The sequence below is a fragment of the Erinaceus europaeus genome, chromosome 2, assembly GCF_950295315.1.
Source record: "Erinaceus europaeus chromosome 2, mEriEur2.1, whole genome shotgun sequence".
NCBI lineage: Eukaryota > Metazoa > Chordata > Mammalia > Eulipotyphla > Erinaceidae > Erinaceus > Erinaceus europaeus.
Window position 1 is genome coordinate 166,999,302 of NC_080163.1, and position 20,958 is coordinate 167,020,259.

General features: G+C 44.1%; 1 long non-coding RNA gene and 1 other non-coding gene across 3 annotated transcripts in view; both read right to left on the reverse strand.

The window, feature by feature from the left end:
• The window catches only part of LOC132537005 (uncharacterized), a 155,278-nt gene extending 141,224 nt beyond the window's left edge, over positions 1 to 14,054 (reverse strand). Inside the window, exons 1-2 of one of the 2 annotated variants that reach the window (XR_009548517.1) lie at positions 13,971 to 14,053; positions 11,081 to 11,144 (exon numbers count right to left, since the gene is read on the reverse strand). This is a non-coding gene — a long non-coding RNA (uncharacterized LOC132537005). Of the gene's footprint in view, positions 1 to 11,080; positions 11,145 to 13,970 lie in introns of both variants that reach the window. The other variant, XR_009548516.1, reaches the window with a different exon arrangement.
• A 5,241-nt stretch (positions 14,055 to 19,295) lies between these two features.
• On the reverse strand, positions 19,296 to 19,402 carry LOC132537193 (U6 spliceosomal RNA). Its single transcript, XR_009548656.1, has one exon. It is a non-coding gene; the product is annotated as a U6 spliceosomal RNA (small nuclear RNA).
• Positions 19,403 to 20,958: the final 1,556 nt, after the last annotated feature.

A 20,958-nucleotide genomic window follows, 5' to 3' on the forward strand; every position in this document is an offset into this window, starting at 1 on the left:
AACCCAACATGAGGAAAGCCACAAGAGCCCACACATCACTGGTCTTAGGCTGGGCTGACCGCAGCTTCGTGGTCTCTTTTCAGTAAGACTGCAGCTAGGCCCTGCCTGTCTCCTCATGACTCTTAGGGGGAGCACAGCTCCATCTGGGGGTCTATTAGCCACAGGTGCTCTGACCCCCACAAGGACAGCTCTGTGCTCTCCATTGGCTCCCACTGGCTCTGATACAAGCAAACACATGTAGCTGCTAAGCCCTTTGCAGGTGGGGGCCAGGGGCTTGAACCCGGGTCCTTGTGCATGGTAGCATGTGCAGTTAACCACCAGCACCACCAAAGGGCCCTAAATCCAATTTCTCCTCCATTTAGAAGATTTCCTTGCCAACCCAGCAAACTGTCAAAGAGCAGGGCCCCTCAGCACCGTGACCAGGACAGGACTCCTGGATCACACAGTCCCACCAATAACAATCAATGATGCTGTTTACACTGGCCAACACTCATAATATGTTTGTGTGAATGTGCATTTTAACTGTTTTTCTCCCCTTCTCTTGGATTTCAGATCAGATGAGAAGATGGAGCAATGGTATAACGAGCTTTCTGAGTATGTCCTTATTTCATGTATTTCAAATTTTCAAGTTCTCAGAATGCAGAGTCCAAGCAGTCAATGCCCCTCCCTCTTGTCCCCCTTCTCTTCATGCTGTGATGGGAGCTAACATCACCCTGCACCATGAATTAAATGGCCCTGACTTAAGGGCAGGTTTCTCCATGGGCTGGTTCTCAAAGCAAATGAACCTGCCAGAGCTACAGCCCAGGGAGGTTCTGGCCTGGACTCCAGGCAGGCCTGGAGGATGGGGTGTTCAGCCCTGGTCTCAGAGACCTGACACCACAGACATGTTTTCTGGGATCTGTCTCATTCTCCAGAAATACATTTGCATACTGTTATTCTCATTAAGTCTTGCACGTATCTTTAAAAACTTGATATCTTGAAAAACCATTGAAAAATGCTGAAATGATTAGCCAAAACACAAGTTCATTTGATAATAGTCTAACAGCTCATTTCTCCTTCTCTCTTTTGGGTCACTGTGGAATCTATTAGCAAAATTTATACCGCCATTCTGGACTACCTGGATATCAACCAAAAGGAGGCAGAACGCACCTGTGTGAGTGTTTCTAAGACTAGAACTTACATTCCAAGTTCCTGCGTTACACAGAAAGTGGTCTAGAGATGAGGGAAGAATTCAGCACATACCACCCGGACGGATGTATTTTCCTATTTACACACACTTCTCTATAGACACAAAAAAGGGAGCTTAGACTGAATGCAACCCTGTCTTGCATATACAGAGTGGTCTGCATTGCTCCCTGTGGATGTTTTCCTCCTGGAATGGGTGACTCTACTAATTAAAGAAAAAATAACAACCTCACTTTTCTTTATGCTACTGGACCAAAAGCAAGCTAGGAGGGACCAGGCAGTGGTGTACCCGGTAGAGTGCACATTACCATGCAAGAGACCTGGGTTCAAGTCCCTGAGTCCTACTTGTGGCAGGGGAGCTTCATGAGCGGTGAGGCAGTACTTCAGGTTTCTCTCTCTTTCTCTACCCCTTTCTCCCCCGTTTCCCCGCTATTAAAGAAAATGAAAAAGAAGAGAATGACAGCCAGGAGCTCTGCGTATCATTTGGTTTCTGGAATTGCAGTACAATAGCTAAGACATTTACTATGGAGAACTAAGACATTCTCTTACCCACATTTTCAGCAGTGACTGAATAATGGTTAATAAGCTTATCCACGTATACGGGTAGAGTTCCATGCTCACCCCACTCCAAATCCCTGTGTCTCCCATAAGAGATAACTTCATAGTTCTCACAAACCTTGAGATACATTGGAGCTTCCATTTGGGGGCAGGGCCTGGAGCTGATTATGCTTAATGAATTGAGGAGGTGAGGGCTAAAGAACTGAGTCATGTGAATTTGAACAAAGTAATTCTGAGTATCTTCTCAAATTTGTAAAGGTACTTTTCATTCAGTTAGAGTCTTTCCATCATGTGACCTCGGATATCTTTTCTTTCCCATCTTAAATCTTTCCCCATTTTCAGATATGGGACACCATATTCTTCCCTTGGAGTTTTTTTGTTTCTTTGTTTTACTTTGGATAGATACAGAAAGAAACTGAGAGGGGAGGGGAGATAGAGAAGGAAAGAGACAGAGTCACCTACAGCACTGCTTAACTACTCATGAAGCTGTCCCCCTACAGGTGGGGCCCGGGGCTAGAACATGAGTCCTTGTCCATAGTAATGTGTGTACTTAACTAGGTGTACTGTCTTGCCTGGCCCTGAGGAGGATTCTTTCTTCCTTTCTTTCTTTCTTTCTTCCTTCCTTCCTTTCTTTCTTTCTCTTTTTTTTTTCCAGAGCACTGCTCACCTTTGGCTTAATGCTTATGGTCATCCAGGGTGTTGTACCTGGGATTTTGGAGCCTCAGGCATGACAGTCTCTTTGCATGACCATTATGCTAGGAGATCCCACTATGATATTCTCATAAGATCCACTTACATATATACTTGACCTATGGATACTGTCTGCATTTCCCTTGTACACTGTGTGCTCTTTTTACAATTCTTTACTGCATTAGAATGGGATTATTTTTAATCACCTATCTCAAACCAATTCCTCCTTAATTTTCATCTTCATTATCAGCTTAGTATGTCAATAATAAGGCTTTCTGGCAGGGTAGTGGCACCCAATCCTTGGTTCTTGCACTTGGTAAGGTGTGTGCCAAAACAGCTGCAACACTGCCTAGCCCTCTCTCTCTCTTTTTTATTTCTTCTTTTGCATAATTTGAAATCTGCATCATGTCAGGGTTGGCCTTCACTCTGCAGCATTGATGCCAGTTTCCTGCCTCTTCAAACACCAGGAAATTCTTCTCCTCTAGTGGGGGGAAGATATATATTTTTAAAAGTATTTGATTAGATAGCTGACATTTTAAATTACAAATTACTCTCAACTGAGAGTTACCTGTGTGCATATCCTGAGACTAGAGAGCATGCAGGAACGAATCCAAATACCCTTGTCATCACACTTCTAAACATGCACTGAAAATCCAAGTATTCATGTAAATCTACAGTGGTGATTCTAAACCACAGTCACCCCCAGGGGTCAAGTAGTTTGATACTGGACACAGGGTTCTCTCTCTCTCTCTCTCTCTGTCTCTGTCTCTCTCTCTCTCTCTGGGGGAAACAGAGCTGCTGGGAAATGTGTTCTTCCACTGCTCACTCCAAAGGCTTATTGTGACCCTGACTTCTTTCTCTCCCAGGACTCTGAGGAAACTGGTCAGGGGTCTGTGAGTTCTAGGATGGAAGAAACCACAGAGCCACCTGCAGGTGAGTGTCAGGGCAATCTAAGAGGCTGACTGGAGTGAGACATTAACCACAAAGGATCAGGAAAAATGGATTCCAGCTTAGCTTCAATACCTTCTGACAGGGAAAAGTGCAAGCAGTAGGCCTCCATGAATTCAACAGACACTGACCAACTACTACTCTGTAACAGGCTCTAATGACAGTCCTTGCTTCTCTACTTCTCTGTGGCAGACAGGACTGATATATAAAGCTCTTCCTCATGAGGAATTCATTGCATTCCAGGCACAGGGATGTATAAGAACATCTTCCTCTTTACTTTGTCAACTCTTTTCTTGGGGCACATGCTAGGGCAGGGTCTCCTGTCAGACTCTTGGACACAGAGACACAGAGACACAGCCTTCTTTGCACAGAAGGTCCAAAGAAGGCCCATGTGTCATCTTCTACAGTGAGGTGAGTCTCTTCATGGTCAGCCTGGACCTAGATGGGAGTTTCTCTACATGTAGGTGTCAAACATCTGCATAAACATGAAGGGGGTCAAACGCCAGCCACTGAGGGGCTTCCACTAGAAGCAGATGACTCCCACAGCCTCACATGTGGAGACCAGCTGGGTTCCTGTACATGCCTCCTGCCAAGTCATACCTCCTTTTTGAAACAAGCTCATGACACTGAAAATCAATCCCAAGGGGGTGGGGAGATTGGCAGGGACCCAGCAGTCCCACAGAAAAACATGCACATCTCCAAGGAAGACACAGCTCCCTTGCCATGCTCTAGCTACATCCTGTGGTCACAATGGGCTCATTACGACCACTTCAGCCTGAACCTATTTTGGATTCCTCTCCATACAGACAGAGAATATCACTATAAAAATGGAATGGCTCCACTACAGGTGACTGAGGACCAGTCACAGGATCAGGAAATCTCTGGCTTGGCTTCCAGCCACCAGGAGTCCTTCCTTTTGGAGCAGCTATTTGAGGACACCCCAGGTTAGTTCCTCCACAAGCCCAGACCTCAGTTCAGGGCCAGCAGAGGAGAGGGAAATTGAACACTTTGCTGCCAGTGCCACCTCTCTGGACATTTCTCCCCTCTTGAAATCAAGCTCATGATACTGAAAACCAGCCTCACTATGGAAATGGGATCAGAATATACACCAGAACTAATAGTGACCCAGCATGATAACTTCTACTTCCAAGTTTCTAGAAACCTCTTAAGTTCTCCAATAAAAAGCCAAGGCCAGTTATATACACCTTCAAATTCAATCAAAAGTAGGGAGTCCAGGTCTCCTTTCCCAAATCCTCAAAGATTTTCCTGCTAATATGCAGGAATCATGTCATACTCTTATAATTGGGTTTGCTACCTCCATCTGTCCCTCTACAAAGGTCTCAGTTAGAAAGTGGACGCTCGACCCCTTGGTTTTCCACGTCCTTCATGCTCTCACTGCCTCTGCTCTGCTCCCTAGGGCCCCTACTTTGTCCATTGCTAATCCCACTGCTATGATCACAGGTCTCTGCACTGGGGGTGACTCTACCTGGACCCTGGGCAGCTCTGTTGACAGAGGCCACCACAAGAGCATCTTGGTGGCTGTGGACCAGAGGGATGACTCTGACACCACCCTCCATGATGTGGAAAGCATCAGGCAGAGCTCCGTGTTCAACCGTCTGCACAGTGCCCCCTCATGGCTGCCTCTGCTAGAGCTCACTGCCTCTGAGCTCAGTACTGAATACCTGATGGGCTATGGAGACAGGGCCACCCACAAGCTGTCACTCTACAGCTATGCCCTGAGCCACCCCATCATCCCCGTGAATCTGGCAGTGGAGGACATCATGGACTGTGTCTATCTGCTACACCAGAAGGAGAAGGCCACCATCACTCAGTTCTCCTGCATCATGTCCGTGTTGTGCACCAGCAGCCACACAGAGCTTAACAAGGAAGACAGGGAGGAGTGAGGCCCTACATCCAAGTCCCCTGATCCTGCTAGAGGTAGGCACCTCCTTCCTGACTGATGCCAGTGGTACAAAGGTGACCAGGCTCCTGGACACACCTCATCTACACCATGAGTCTGGGTGACCTTAGGCCATGTGAGATTAATTCGAGCAACTAGTCTGTGTGAGACAAAGGTTTCTGGCTGATTAAAACAGGACAAGAGAATCACATCCCAACAATGGCAGGACTTGACTCATTGTCCTGGTGACAGCACATTCTGGGTGGAGGCTGCAGAATCTTGCTGTGTTGAGAGGAAATGTTGACTAGGTTTTAATATATTTAACTCTTCTGATAATAATTCAATTTACCTAATTGCTAGCGATAGAAATTCAGATGGGAGGGAGAGACAGTGGGGAAGAAATTGAGAGATACTTACAGCTTTGCTTTTCGGCTCCTGAAGCTTCCCCCCTGCAGGTGGGGATAGGGGCAAAAACCTAGGTCCTTGTTCACTGTGGCATGTGTGCTCACCAGGTGGCCACCACTTAGCCCTTTCATATATTTATCTCCATGGAGAAATACTCTCTTTGGCTTAACTTATTTCTTCAGGAATCAAGAAGAAGCTAGTATATGACAATGTGATTTAACTAAGACAGCTCTCTGTTTTTCATTTCAGGCATGACAGTAAGACAGACTGCTAATTCCAATCCGGGAGAGTGACGCCTCCAGAAAGGCTCAGAGATGGAACATCTCAGGTCTCTCCAAATGGGATTCAGAGAGCCCCCTACCTACAACCTACTCAGCTGATAATGGCTCAGGGCTCCCCTGGAAAATCTACAATCAGTGAGGCCACCTGGGTGTCTGCTGAAATGCCTACAGACAGCTTCCCCTTTCTAGAACTGACCCTTTCTTTTCCCTGTTACTTTATGATATCCAACTGAGAACAATTATTTTCTTAATCCTTTGCAGGATTTTGAGTTAGTTCTCAGTCCTGCCATCTATGTGTAAACTTCCTGGTGGAAGACATGAAGCCCTCTGACTAAGGCAGTTCTTTTAAACTTTTTGTCTAGTGGGGTCACAATGAAAAATGTCAACATCTCACATCCAGCTCATTTCATTTGAGGCATCTTCCTTGATCCCTTCTTACATCCTGCTTTGAAGGTCTTTTCACAGAAATCTCTCTCTTATTCCTTTCACTGTATGTATGTAGTTATAGAGTCTTTTATTGTATTTTCTTGTTGATTGTATTACTATAATAAATATCACTCCCTGACTCTGTACCTTATATGGCCCCTCTCTTTGCTCAGGGCTCAGATGAAACCTTGGTGGGCTCCTCTGGGCAGCTCTGCATTAGCTGAGGTCCCATGTGTCTGCAGGCAGCTCATAGCTCAACTGGATCTATTTTCTGTGTGTTGCCTGTTCCCCAAATCTCCACAGGGTGGCACCTAGCTTCTTCAGTGCCAGAAGAAGGGCTCCCATACCATAGCCAGACAGCCACTGAGGTCTCTGCCTGCTTCCCATTTGTCCATGTTCCATGGGCCAGAGCAAGGACATGGCTGAGTCTACAGTCAGCCCAGGAGGAGACAGTAGCAGAGACTAAAGATGGCGCACTTTGGGCTTCTGGATGGCTGTTACTGTGATCAGCACATTTCACTGCAAAGTTCAAGGTGACACCTCTACTGCCATAGGCCCTCAGCTACTAGCCTTTTAAAGACTCCTTAGCCCAGCACTTCCCAGATAGTCACCAATTGTGGGGACAAATGGTCATGGAATAGCCACTCATTATGCTGACACTGGCATCTGTACACCACATGTAGATCAGAAGGTCACAGGTCAAAACTGGCATCCTGGGGAAACGAAGGTCACTGTTCAACCTGACTGCCCTTTCTCTTTTTAGGAAAACTTAGTACTAACTGCCTACTAAGAACTTTAGAAAATATAACACCCAACATTCTTTCAAGAGAAGTGACATTTTTAAACAAGCAAGTACGCATTTCCAAAATAAAAAGCACACATTTTCTAAAATATCAGAGTATGCTTTTGTCAAAATTTAAAAAATGAAAGCCTGTGTACACTAGGACCATACCCGATAATTATAAAAGTTTAAGGTCAGGAGTTGGGCAGTAGCACAGCTGGTAAAGCACAGGTGGCACAAAGCAGAAGGACCGGGGTAAGGATCCCAGTTAGACCTGCCAGCTCCCCACCTGCAGGGGAGTTGATTCACAACTGGTGAAGCAGGTCTGCAGGTGTCTATCTTTCCCTTCACGTCTCTGTCTTCCCCTCCTCTCTCCATTTCTCTCTATCCTATCTGACAAGGTCAACAACAACAATAACTATAAAAAAATAAAAAGTGCAATAATGGGAATAAATAAATTTTTAAAAGTTTAAACTCTCTGAAAGGAAAAAAAAGATAGAAACAGGGAGTTGGGCAATAGCGCAAGGGTTAAGGGCAAATGGCGTGAAATGCAAGGAGTGGCGTAAGGATCCCCAGCTACCCACATGCAGGGGAGTCACTTCACAGGTGGTGAAGCAAGTCTGCAGGTGTCTATCTATCTCTCCACCCCTGTTTTCCCCTCCTCTCTCCTTTTCTCTCTATTCTATCTAATAACAAAGACAACAATAATTACAACAATGAAAACAGTAACTATTTTTCAATAGTGACCCACTTTTTTAAGCTACTTATAAATACAATCAACATTATAGTTTCTTTTGCACCTCCCTAATAACAAGTGTAATATTTTTATGTATTTATTGACTACCTGTACTTTTTATGTATTTATTGACTACCTGTACTTTTTCTGTACCCTATTCATAATATTTGAAAAACTCTAAAGGCCCATGTGTCGTTTCCTTTTTGATGTTTCATTGTTGTTGCTAATGCTATGGCTCCTGCTCATTAGCTATAGGACTCTATCATCATTATCAGCTGTCTTCATTTAATTTAATTTATTTTATTCATATATAATAAATATATCATTTATGTTATTACTATTATTAGCTACAGGACTCTAACATCATCATCAGCTGTCTTTATTTTATTTATTAATTTTGAATGTATGTAGAGACAAAGATGAAGAACTGAGGTGCGGAACTGTTCTACTATTTCTAAAACTTTCCGCCATCCCCACCTAGCGAGTGGGGACTGGAGCTGGAACCCGGGTCACCAACATGGCAACTTAAGTGCTCTACTGGGTGACACACTAACTGCCCACTTTTCTCAATTTTTGAGAACTTCCCATAGTCTTGAATACTCAGATTGTCTCCAGGCATGTCACTCATCTAACTTCCTTATCTTCCACTGACCCTGCTGGGGAGCCAGCATAATGGTTCTGTATGTCAAAGGCTTCCATGCCTGAGGCTCTGAAGACCCAGGATCAATTTTCAGCTCCACCATAACCCAGAGCTGAGCAGTGCTCTGATCTTTCTCTTTTTGTATATCTCTCATTAAAATATAAAGAATTGGGAGTTTGCTGATAGTGCATCTGATTAAGTGTACTTGGTGCAAAGCACAAGGACAGGCATCAGGATCCCAGTTACAGCCTCAGGCTCCCCACCTGCAGGGGCTTTGCTTCACAGGTGTGAAGCACATCTGCAGGTGTCTATCTTTCTCTCCCCCGTATTTCCCTCCTCTCTCCATTTCGCTCTGTTCTTTCCAACAACGGCTACAACAGTAATAACTACAGCAATAAAACAAGAGCAACAAAAGGGAATAAAGAAATATTAATAAAATATTTTAAAAATATATAAAGAATATATATATATATATTTTTAGGGTCCGGGCAGTGACACATCTGGTTGAGCCCACATGTTACAGTGTACATTGAACCAGGTTCAGGCCTCTGATCTCCGCCTGAGTTGGAGAAAGCTTCAAGAGTGGTGAAGCAGGGCTGCAGGTGCATATCTGTCTCTCGCCTTCTCCACCTCCCCCCCCTTCTAAATTTCTCTCTGCCCTTTCCAATAATAATAGTCTGTTAAAAAACATATATATGTACTTTAATTTCTAATATTTAATTGTATGCTAGTCCCAAGACATATGCACAGCTATGTTTATATAGCTATATAGTTGGTAAGTCAAAATATGGAAGCAACCTAAAACAGACAACTAGATAACTATGTTAGAATGGGGCATGGCTGGTGATGCACACAGCTGACTGCTCTTACCATACACAGGGACCTGGGTTTGAGCCCCTACTCCCCACCAGCAGGAAGGATTTTTAATGAGTGGTGAAGTAGGTTTAAAAGTCACCCTCTCTCTTTTTTATTTTTTTCTTTAATCCCCCACCCCATGTAATTGCTGTGGCTCAGTGCCTATGCTACAAATCCACTGCTCCTGGAGGGTATTTTTTCCTTTTTTTGACCTTGTTTATCTTTGTTCTAGTTATTATTGATTTTTATTTCTGTCATTGTTGTTGGACAGGACAGAGAGAAATTGAGAGGAGGGGAAGACAGAGGGGGGAGAGAAAGATATGATTAGTGAGGTAATGAATAAATCAATTAACAGATTTTTCCTTTTTTTGCCTCCAGGGTTACTTATTGCTGGGGCTCAATAAGAATCCACTTTTCCTGGTGGCTTATTTTTTCATTTTATTGGATAATACAGAAATTGAGAGGTGGGAGTCGGGCGGTAGCACAGCGGGTTAAGCGCATATGGCTCCAAATGCAAGGACCGGCGAAAGGATCCCGGTTTGAGCCCCAGCTCCCCACCTGCAGGGGACTTGCTTCACAGGTGGTGAAGCAGGTCTGCAGGTGTCTATCTTTCTCTCCTCTTCTCTGTCTTTCCCTCCTCTCTCCATTTCTCTCTGTCCTATCCAACAATGACATTGATAATAACTACAACAATAAAACACCAAGGGCAACAAAAGGGAATAAATAAGTAAATATAAAAAAAATTTAAAAAAAGAAATTGAGAGGTGAGAGGAGGGAGAACGAAGGACACACTAGCAGACCTGCTTCGACTCTTGTGAAGCGACCCCCCTGAAGGTGGGGAGTGGGGTTTGAAACTTGATCCTTGCATGGGTCCTTGTTCTGAGTACTATGTGTGCTTAACCAGGTACACTGCCAGCCCCTTCAATATACATATTTAAAAATATTTTATTATCTTTATATATTTATTGATGGGATAGACAGCCTAAAATTGAGAAGGAATGGGGGTGATATGGAGGGAGACACCAGCAGCACAGCTTCACCACTCATGAAGCTTTCCCCCCTGCAGGTGGGGAACAGGGGCTTCAACCTGAGTCCTTTAGCACTGTAACATGTGCTCTCAACTAGGTGAGCCACCCAGCCTCTCCCTCAAAATATTTTTTTCAAGACAGCACTTCTTGGTGAAAAAAATAGGAGACTTCACCTCTTTGGCTAACAACACCATCAAGTGTGGTTAGAGGTGCAGAGGAGCAGGTCTGAGTTTTGTTTTTTTTCCCTGAGAACATGTAGCTGAAAACATGGAAAATGGGATGAAAAAGACACTGGTAACAGGTGAGTTTGGGACAGGGGTATTGATGCCTTTACATTGTGCAATGCCTGGTTTCTATTTTCATTATTTTAATTATTTTACCTAAAACAAATTACACTGAGATGACAAAACAAATAGAAAGATCCAGCAACTATATTGTTCCCCAGATGTACAAATAAGTATATTCTTTAGTGTATTAAAGAAAACTTTTAGCAAGGCAGTTCTGATTTTTGTGCCATATTAAGGGCTGGTCAGAATGGATGAAATGTGTGAAGACAATTAAGCTTAATACTAAACAGCTGCTATTGAGAGAGTTTTGAACTGCTATTTTAAATCCAACCATCCCAACTTAAATATTTTGACACTCACCCATCAATGTGTCTGGGGTCTCATTTTCCTTAGAAGTCAGACACATCTGATGCTGTGCAGGAACCTTGAATAATATTTTTTTTAAAAACTGGGGTTACAACCCACCTTTCACAGGATCTACTTGAAGAAAACTTGTCTTTAGCTTCCCAAAGGTTCACAAAAAATGAAGCAAGTAAAAAATGTAAATTCTCTTAGCTCCATAGAATTGACTACAGTTTGAGAGTAAACTTTGTTGATTTCAGTAACTCTTGGACTGAGTGCATAAGAACACTATATGCTTGAAACACTATTGTCAACACTGTATTTCTTCTTGCACAGTGACTGTTTCCTTGTAAATGATAGATATATATTCTAGCAAACTCAGCACTTTGTAAATCAACTTTAAATACAGATCATAGTTTCAAATACTCCCTTGCAAGGAAATATATTTTATCCACATAGCAGTTAAAGTGCTCCTTAATGTAGGGGGGAGGAGGGAAACACCTTGAAAGTGTGAGCAACTTTCAAGAGTAGAGACCAACTCTCAAATGATCAAAAATCCATGTTAACTAGGAAAAATGCAGAGGTAGCAATTACTAGGAAGAGGGTCCCAGGACAGGCTGGGAGTAGGGATGAGAACATCTCCTGAGACGGAGAGAGTGCCAGATTAGGTGATCATTCCAGCCAGATAGGTTCTGTATATGCTGGGACGCTGTCTCTCTGTCTCTCATTCCCTGCCTTTGCCTCTATCTCTGTCTCCATATATATAAAACCGGGCATGTCATGAAAAATATTTTAAAAGAGAAATATAACTCTGAACATGATCTAAAGAAATGCTTCCTGAAAAGTCCGATCAAAGTATTATTCTGAGTCTATATGAGAAATAGTCTCATTATTAGTAAGGTACACCAAAGTCATTAAAGGCAAATACCGGGGGCTAGGCCGTACACAGCGGGAGAAGCACACATGGCTAAAAGCACTAGGATGGGCATAAAGATCCCAGTTTGAGCCCCCACTTCCTTATGTGTGTGGGGGAGGTCGCTTCACTAGCAGTGAAGTAGGTCTACAGGTGTCTGTCTTTCTCTCCCCCTCTGTCTTCCTGTCCTCTCTCAGTTTCTCTCTGTCCTGTCCAACAACAGGTATAGCAACAACAACAACAACAAGGGCAATGAAATGGTAAAAATAGCCTCCAGGAGCAGTGGATTCCTAGTGCTGCCACCAAGCCCAATGATAACTACGGAGGTAAAAAAAAAAAAAAGACTAAAACTCATAGGGTATACATGACCTTCAGAGACAAGCACATACTCAGTGCATATAGAAAGCGAAAAAAGGAGACTTGGGTGGTAGTGCAGCTGATTATGCGCCCATGGCTCAAAGTGCAAGGATGGGGGTAATGATCCAGGTTGGAGCCCCTGGCTTCCCACCTGTAGGGGAGTTGCTTCACAAGCAGTGAAGCAGGTCTGTAGGTGTCTATGTTTCTCTCCCCTCTCTGTCTTCCCTTCCTCTCCTCATTTCTTTCTTTTTTTTTTTTCCTCCATGGTTATTGCTGTGCTCGGTGCCTGCACCATGAATCCACTGCTCCTGGAGGCCATTTTTCCCCCTAGTTTTTGCAGCCTCATTGCGGTTATTATTGCCATTGTTGACATTGCTTTGTTCTTGGATAGGACAGAGAGAAATGGAGAGAGAAGGGGAAGACAGAGAGAGGGGGAGAGAAAGATAGACACCTGCAGACCTACAACACCGCCTGTGAAGCGACTCCTCTGCAGGTGGGGGGCCGGGGGCTCGAACCAGGATCCTTACGCCAGTCCCTACGCTTTGCGCCACGTGCGCTTAACCCACTGCGCCACCGCCCGACCCCCTACTCTCCTCATTTCTGTCTGTCCTATCCAACAATGATGACATCAGTAACAACAACAACTACAACAGGGGATTTGGTTGGTAGTGCAGCAGGTTAAGCACAAGTGCGCAAGCAGAAGGATCACCATGTGGATCCCGGTTTCAGCCCCTGGCTCCCCACCTGCAGGGGCGTCGCTTCACAGGCAGTGAAGCAGGTCTGCAGGTGTCTATCTTTCTCTCCCCCCCTCTGTCTTCCCCTCCTCTCTCCATTTCTCTCTGTCCCACCCAACAAAACAACAATAACAACAACAACAACAACAACAAAAACCAAAGGGCAACAAAACCGAATAAATATTTAAAAATAAAATAATAACAACAATAAAACAAGGGCAACAAAAGGGAATAAATAATTTTTTTTAAAAAGCGGGGAAAAAGGGAACTGAGCAGTAGCTCAGCCAGTCAAGGCAAGTGGGGCAAAAATGCAAGGCCTTCTGAAGGATCACAGTTCGAGCCCCCAGCTCCCTCCTTGTAGGGGAGTTGCTTCACAGGCAGTGAGGCAGATCTACAGTTGTCTTTCTCTCCCTGTCTGTCTTCCCCTCTTTTCTCAATTTTTCTCTGTCCTGTCTAACAAGGATGACATCAATACTAATAAATACAACAACAATAAAAAGGGCAAAAAAAGAGAATATATAAAAAATAATATAAAAGAAAGGCAAAACAAACACTGAAATGCCCAGCAGCATATGGCTAGCAGGCATCTCTAGGTGACACTGACAGTCACTCCAGTGAAGATGTTGTAACTAGGGCGACACAGGGGCCTTGCTGCCGCCCTGTGGTACACTGTGGGCTCCCCGGCCCCTAAGTACTGCACAGATGGGGGGCACTGAGCTGTGCCCAGAGCCAGCATGGATGGGCCCCGCAGTATCACCAGGACCACATGCATCTGCATGAACTGGGACCACTGCCAGGTGGCTTCTTTGCACCATGTATGCTTAACCTGTTGTGCTACCACCAGGCCCCGAAATTTGATTCCTTAATAAATCAAAGATACAGTAAGCACATTCAGTAATATTACCTTAATATCTTGGACTTCATATCCTACCCTGTGGTCAGTGACTCTATTCTGGGTAAAATTGTAGGTCCAAATTCTTTCTGACTGGGCTCCTGTTCCAACCTGTGCAGAGATAGAAAGGAATTCACATTTTAACACAATCACTATCTTTACTACAATGGAAAAGGCACTTGTAAATTTTCTTCTAAGGATTTCTATTTCTGAAGGTCAGACACATACAATTGACAAGAGCAAGAGTAGAAGGAACTTAGTTGTTTAAGACTCTTGTTATCTCAGGTTTACTTATGGAGTAAGAGTGTTTCTTTTTCTTTTGCCTCCTGCACTACAAATCCACTGCTCCTGGAGGCCATCCCTCCCCCCGCCCTTTGTTGTTCTTTTTGTTTATCATTGTTGCTGGATAGGACAGAGAAATTAAGGGTGGGGGGGAGACAAGGAGTAGGAGAGAAATACAGACACCTGCAGACCTGCTTCACATCTTGTGGAGTTACATCCCTGCAGGTGGGGAGCTCAAACCAGGATCCCAACCCCTAACCTTAAGCTTTGTGCCATGGGTGCTTAACCGCTGCACTACCACCCAGCCCCCAAGAGTGTTTCTTCAGTAGTTCCAGTTCCAATCAAAGCCAAATTATGAGTGGTCTGGGAGAAGGAGGCAGAGTGGATAAAGTACAGGATTCTCAGGCATGAGGTCCCAAGTTCAATCCCCAGTGCCACATATACCAGAGTAATGTGCAGATTCTCCCTGCTCCTCTCTCTCTCTCATTAATGAATAAATAAGATCTTTAGAACAAAAGAAAAATATCTCTGAAGATGGGTAGGTTGCACCATGGAAGAAATTAGAGTTTCTAAATTGTAGGTCCAGAGTCCAATCCCAAGCACTGCATATGCTAGAGTGCTGCTTCTGTGCCCCTCTACCCCTTTCTTTAGTTCATGAAAATAAAAATAATTAAAAAGCTATATTTTACCCACATCAGTCCAATCTCCAGCAAGTTTACTAATGTGTTAACTCAAACTTCTTTCTCAAGCTGTTTCTATTCAGGATTTGTATCATAACTCTCTAAAGAGAAAATTGGTTTAAAGGTCATTTTTATGAAATTTATTATGGAAATTAAGATACTTTCAAGTTGTAAAATAAAACATATTATTACATAGATTTATTACGACTCCCTGTGGGTTCAGAAATAAATAGCTCTACCAAGACCATACTGCAAAGCGCAAGGACAGGCAGAAGGATCCTGGTTCTGGCCCCCAGCTCCCCACCTGCAGGAAAGGTACTTCACAAGCAGTGAAGCAGGTCTGCAGGTATCTGTCTTTCTCTCCCCCTCTGTCTTCCCCTCCTCTCTCCATTCCTATCTGTCCTATCCAACAACAACATCAATAACTACAACAATGTTAAACAAGGGCAACAAAAAAGGGAAAATAAATTAATTCATTAAAAAAACCATACTCTAATATTTTCTACTTATAGAGTCTAAGGTCAAGGGGTAAGAAAGGGGTTTTCCCCCACTACATTTTTCGATATTTCCTAGATTTTGAATTACATATGTATGTAGTTTTATTCAAATGTGTAAGTTCTACTAAAGTGTATGTATCATTTAAATAAGCAAAGTATGTATACTCTTGTTCTCTTCAGATTGTATAAATATTTTGCCTCTTAAGTAAGCAAAGTATCATAATATTTTAAATTATAAAAAAATAAAGGCTGCCACTGTCTGGGAGGTTGTCCAGTGGATAAAGCTTTGGAGTTCTTAGGTGTGAGGTCTCAAGTTTGGTCTCCGGCATCAGATGTGTCAGAATGATGCTGTCTCCTTCTTCCTCTCCCCTATTTCTCTCATTAATAAATAAATCTTTAGAAACAAAAGTAAAACCTGAATGGGGTTGAAAGAGAATGTGGAAGCCCAAAATACCCATATTTTTTAGTTATTTGTAATAAACCTTGTAGCATTTTAGGAAAAGTGGGTTGCATAACAGTAAGCATTATAGTAACTGTCACTAGTCACTTTGATTTAGATATCTTAGTTTTTCCTACTTTTGTCCTTTCCACTTTCCCTACCCTTGTTTTAGCCTGCAGTAGTGTAAGTGACAGTGCAAATGATATATTAATCCCTTGCCTGCGATGGTCTCAGATTGCAGAGGAGCATCAGTAGGTAGACTTGAAGCTAGGAATTCACATTTCCCAAGCATTACTTCTTAGCAAACCCCTTCTGGCACAGACACAGAGAGCCTAAACATTCAAGTTATTTCTTATTCTCAATGGAGTATATTTTCTATATGTCCTGAGATATTTTTACTTGGTCAAGAATAATGAAATAACATTTTTAATATAAAGTAACCTTTAAAAAGTCTTTTTTCTTTTTGTTTGGTAAGACAGAAAGAAATAGAGATGGAAAGGGGAGATAGAGTGGAAAAAGAAAGTGAGACACATTAAGATAGTGTTTCACTGCTTGTGAAGCTTCTGCCTGCAAGTGGGGATCAAGGGCTTGAACATTGGTCCTCTCACAGTATACATGTGCACTCACAAAATGACCTTTAAAAAAAGATGAATATATCGATGTATTTTAGTACAACAGTTTTATACTATATAATTCTACTATTGCCAACAGACGTTTTCTCCTTTTAAATTTAAAATGAAAAAAATGGGGTCCGGGAGGTGATGTAACCAGTGGAGTGAACATGTTACAATTCACAAGGACTAAGGTTCAAGCCCAAGATACAACCAGCTGAGGAGAAGCTTCACAAGTGGTAAGGCAGCGCTGCAGGTGTCTCTCTGTGTCTCCCCCTCTACATCTTCTGTTCCCTCTCAATTTCTATCCAGGAAATAATAAATGAGTAAAATATACAGGGGGCCAGCAGTGGTGCATCTGTTTTAGCACAGAAATTTCAGTGCATAAGGAATCGTGTTCAAGTCCCTGGTCCCCAGCTGCAGGGGGTAGGGGAAGCTTCACAAGTGGTAAAGCAAGACTGCAGGTGTTTCTCTGTCTCTCTCCTTTTCTAACTCCTCCTCTCCTCCCAATTTCTCTGTCTCGGTCCAATAATAAATAAATATATTAATATATATAAAAGAAAATTGACTTTAAAAATTAAAAAAAATGAAATAGAAAAAGTGGGAGAAAGAGCATGTGAGAAACATCACAGTACCTGCCATCATGCCTGGTGCTCCCATGTTGTGTTAGGGCTCAACACCAAGTCTGCAAGCATGGTGATATGATGTGCACTCTACTGGGGGAGCAAGCTCTGGACCCCTTCGTTTATTTATTTTTATGGATAGAGCACCACTCAGAACTTCTGTATGTTGGGGATCAAACTTGGGGCCTCCTGCATGTGCAGTATGCAATTTACCAATAAGCTATCTCTCAGTTCAATGCTTACAATTTTGAGATAGAGACCTAAGCACAGATCTACTATCCACTGAACTTGGCTTGCTGTATCTGTGTTGCTGTTCAGTGGTGCCAGAAATCAATCCGAGGGACTCCCATATGTAAGGCATGTGCAGAGTGACTCTTCGAACAGTTGTTAAGTGATTCTACTAAATAAATCTTATCTGCAGTGTCCTGACAGGTGGTGCAGTGAATAAGACATTGGACTCTCAAGCATGAAGTTCTCAGTTTAATCTCTGGCATTGCATATGTCACAGTGATGCTCTGGTTCTTCCCTTACTCCTTCTCATTAATAAATAAATCTTTTTTTTTCCTTTCCATTTTGTTGCCCTTGCTGTTTTATAATTATTGTGGTTATTATTATTGTTGTTATTGCTGTCATTGTTTGTGGATAGGGCAGACAGAAATAGAGAGAGGAGGGGAAGATAGAGAGACGGAGAGAAAGATAAGACATCTGCAGACCTGCTTCAGCACATATGAATCGACCCCCTGCAGGTGGGGAGCCAGGGGCTCAAACCAGGTTCCTTACACCAGTCCTTGTGATTTGCACCTCCTGCACTCAACCTCCTGCACTACCACCTGACCCCCACCTTTCTTTCTTTCTTTCTTTCTTTCTTTCTTTCTTTCTTTCTTTCTTTCTTTCATTTAAATGTATATATATATTACCTGCAGTCTTTTGGCATTTTGCTGTTGACACCTGTCTTTCTCTATAATCTTCTGGTAAAGCCTACCTCGAAGCACATGCAGAGCAATTTCTTTGTTTTTTATCTGGGAGCATTCTTGCTGGCATTCAACTACAATCCCTGGAAAATTACCAAGACCAAAGACAGATGGGACTTCCCACAAGGCAAACTTAAACAGAACTAAGATGTTTAAGACAAGAAAACATGAATCAGGAAATTACTTCAAAAGATTAAGAACATTTTAGATTTAACAGGCTTTAGAAAAGATACCTAAGGGAGCCAGAAGGTAGCACAGTGGGCTAAGCCAACATGGCACAAAGAGCAAGGACCGTTTAGGATCCTGGTTCAAGCCCCCTGCTCCCCACCTGCAGAGGAGTCGCTTTACAGGTAGTAAAGCAGGTCTGCAGGTGTCTCTCTGTCTCTATTCCTCTCTATCTCCCCCTTCTCTCTCAATTTCTCTCTGTCGCTATCCAATAACAAACAAAAAAAAGATACATAGATTGCTTTATGGAAAACTGGGAATTGTTATGCAAGTACATACGTAACTTTTTTATTCATAAAAGAGAATGAGAGCATCATTATGGTACGTGCAATGCCAGGAATCAAACTCAGGACCAGAAGGCGGCTCAGGGCGTAAAGCACATGCTTTACGTAGCATGTGGCTGGGGGTCTGATCCTCCACACCGCAAGTGCACAGCACAGGCAGGCAATGGGAGGGACTCCGTGCATAGAGGAGCAGTGCTTTGCATGTCTCCCTCTCTTAAAGGATACAGAATGGAGACTGGCGGGGAGGCTTCTCAGCTGTCCCATGCAGGTGCAAGGTTCTGGGTGGGATTGATCCCCAGGCACAATATTTGAGAAAAAAAATTTAAAAGTCTTTGTATTACTTAAAAGATGTACAGTTAAGAGAACAATATTACCATGATTTTTTTCAAAAAAGCCAATCTGCAGCCCTGGAGGCTGGCACAATGGTTGGAGTTTTGGACTCACGCATGAGGTTCTGAATTCTACCACCAGCATCACATGTTACAGACTGATGCTACAGTGTTTTCTCTCTCTATCTCTCTCTCTTTCTCCTCCCTTTCTCCCTCACTAATAAATCTTTTAAAAGAGCTCCAGCATATGTAGAAAAAGGGTTCAGACAGACCTAGGATCCAACACATGCAAACCAGACCTCTTACCACTGAACCACCTCCCAGCTTGCATTAACTGGCTCTTTAAAAGGTTTTAATTATTTATATGTGTACATATATTTTATAAACTTTTTTTGAAAAAATATGGTACACTTCATGAATTTGTGTGTAATCCTTGAGCAGGGGCCATGCTAATCTTCTCTGTATCATGCCAATTTCAGTATATGCACTACCAAAGCTAGGACTATATTATAATCTTATTTAAAAAGTGTTAAGAGATGGAGACAGTTGGAGTCGGGTGGTGGCACAGCGGGTTAAGCGCCGCACATGGCGCAAGGCTCAAGGACCGGAGGAAAGATCGCGGTTCGTGGTTAGAGCTCCTGGCTCCCCACCTGCAGGGGAGTCCCTTTACAGGTGGTGAAGCAGGTCTGCAGGTGTCTGTCTTTCTCTCCCCCTCTCTGTCTTCCCCTCCTCTCTCCATTTCTCTCTGTCCTATCCAACAACAATGACATTAATAACCACAACAATGTTAAGCAACCAGGGAAACCAAAAGGAAAAATAAATAAAAATTTAAAAAGAGTGGATAAGAATAGAAAAGAAAAAAAAAAGAAAGGGAGGCAATGGGACTTTGGTGACAACAACAACAAAAAAATAAAATAACCTATTTATACTCTAGAATTGCAAAATGGCTAGGGCAGTAGATCTGTAGGCATTAAGTCCTGAATTCAATCCCCAGCATTGCATGTGCCATAGTCATGCTCTGCTTCTCTTTTTGGTATTAATAAGTAACATTTTTTTTCTTTTTTTTAATTTCCTTTTTTTTAAAACCACAGTTCCTGTCCGGTTCCTACCCAGCTCCAAGATTGGCTCCTGCCTGGCTCTGCCCAGCTCCTATTGCAGCTCCCACCTGCCAGTGCGCTGGCCGCCCTGTTGTGCGCAGGCGGACTGAAGTCCCCCCAGGACTGTCCTCGCAGACACAAGAGCCCCAGGCGCCCCCCCGCCTACCCCCCATGGCGCAAGGAGCCCAGCCAGGCCCAGGCCTCCTGAAAGGGGTGGGGGGGGGCGCTGTGAGTGGCCTCCCTGGACCAGCAGTTTGCAAAGTGCCAGACCCTCAGCCCAGACCCAATCCACAGCCTGGCAAACGGCTCAACAGGGGTTCCAGCCAGCCAGCATGGGGCACAGCTCAGAAATGCATGTCTCTTCCGAGAGAGACAGAGGCAGAGAAAACACTCCAGTTCTAGAAGTGTGAGGAGACCCCCCAACCTGGACCCACACCCCGCGCCCAGGCCTTCACCTTAGTCTGGGAGCCCGGCTCGCCATGTTGCCCCAGGCCAAACTCCAGGTTCAGGATTCCAAACAGCCTTCGTGGGCCACACTGAGGAAGGACAGAGTGCGCACATTTCGGATGGGCGGGCGCGCGGAAAGTTCTCTGGGCCTGGCCACTCCCGAAGCCAAGGCAGGCTGGTGGGTTCCACCAGGGTCCCCTCCTGCCCGGGCGGTTGGGGTGGGCGGGAGGCGCACTGCCAGGCCTCGAGCTGCCCGGGCGGGTCCTCACCCTCAGGACGCTCAGAGCCGCAGGCATGGACATGCTGGGCGAGGCCCTGGGACCCCAGGACCCCTCTCCTGGCTGGAAGGAAAGGGAAGGCCGGCTGCCCAGACTCTCAGACTGGGTCCCTGTGCTTGCGCTCCTGGAAGCCGAAAACAGCGGGATCTGGGGTGCGCAGCCACCCTTCCAGGGTGTCCCTGCCCGGGGTGTGGGGTCTGGGGGCTCGCGCACACCTCCCCCGGGTGCGCACCTGCC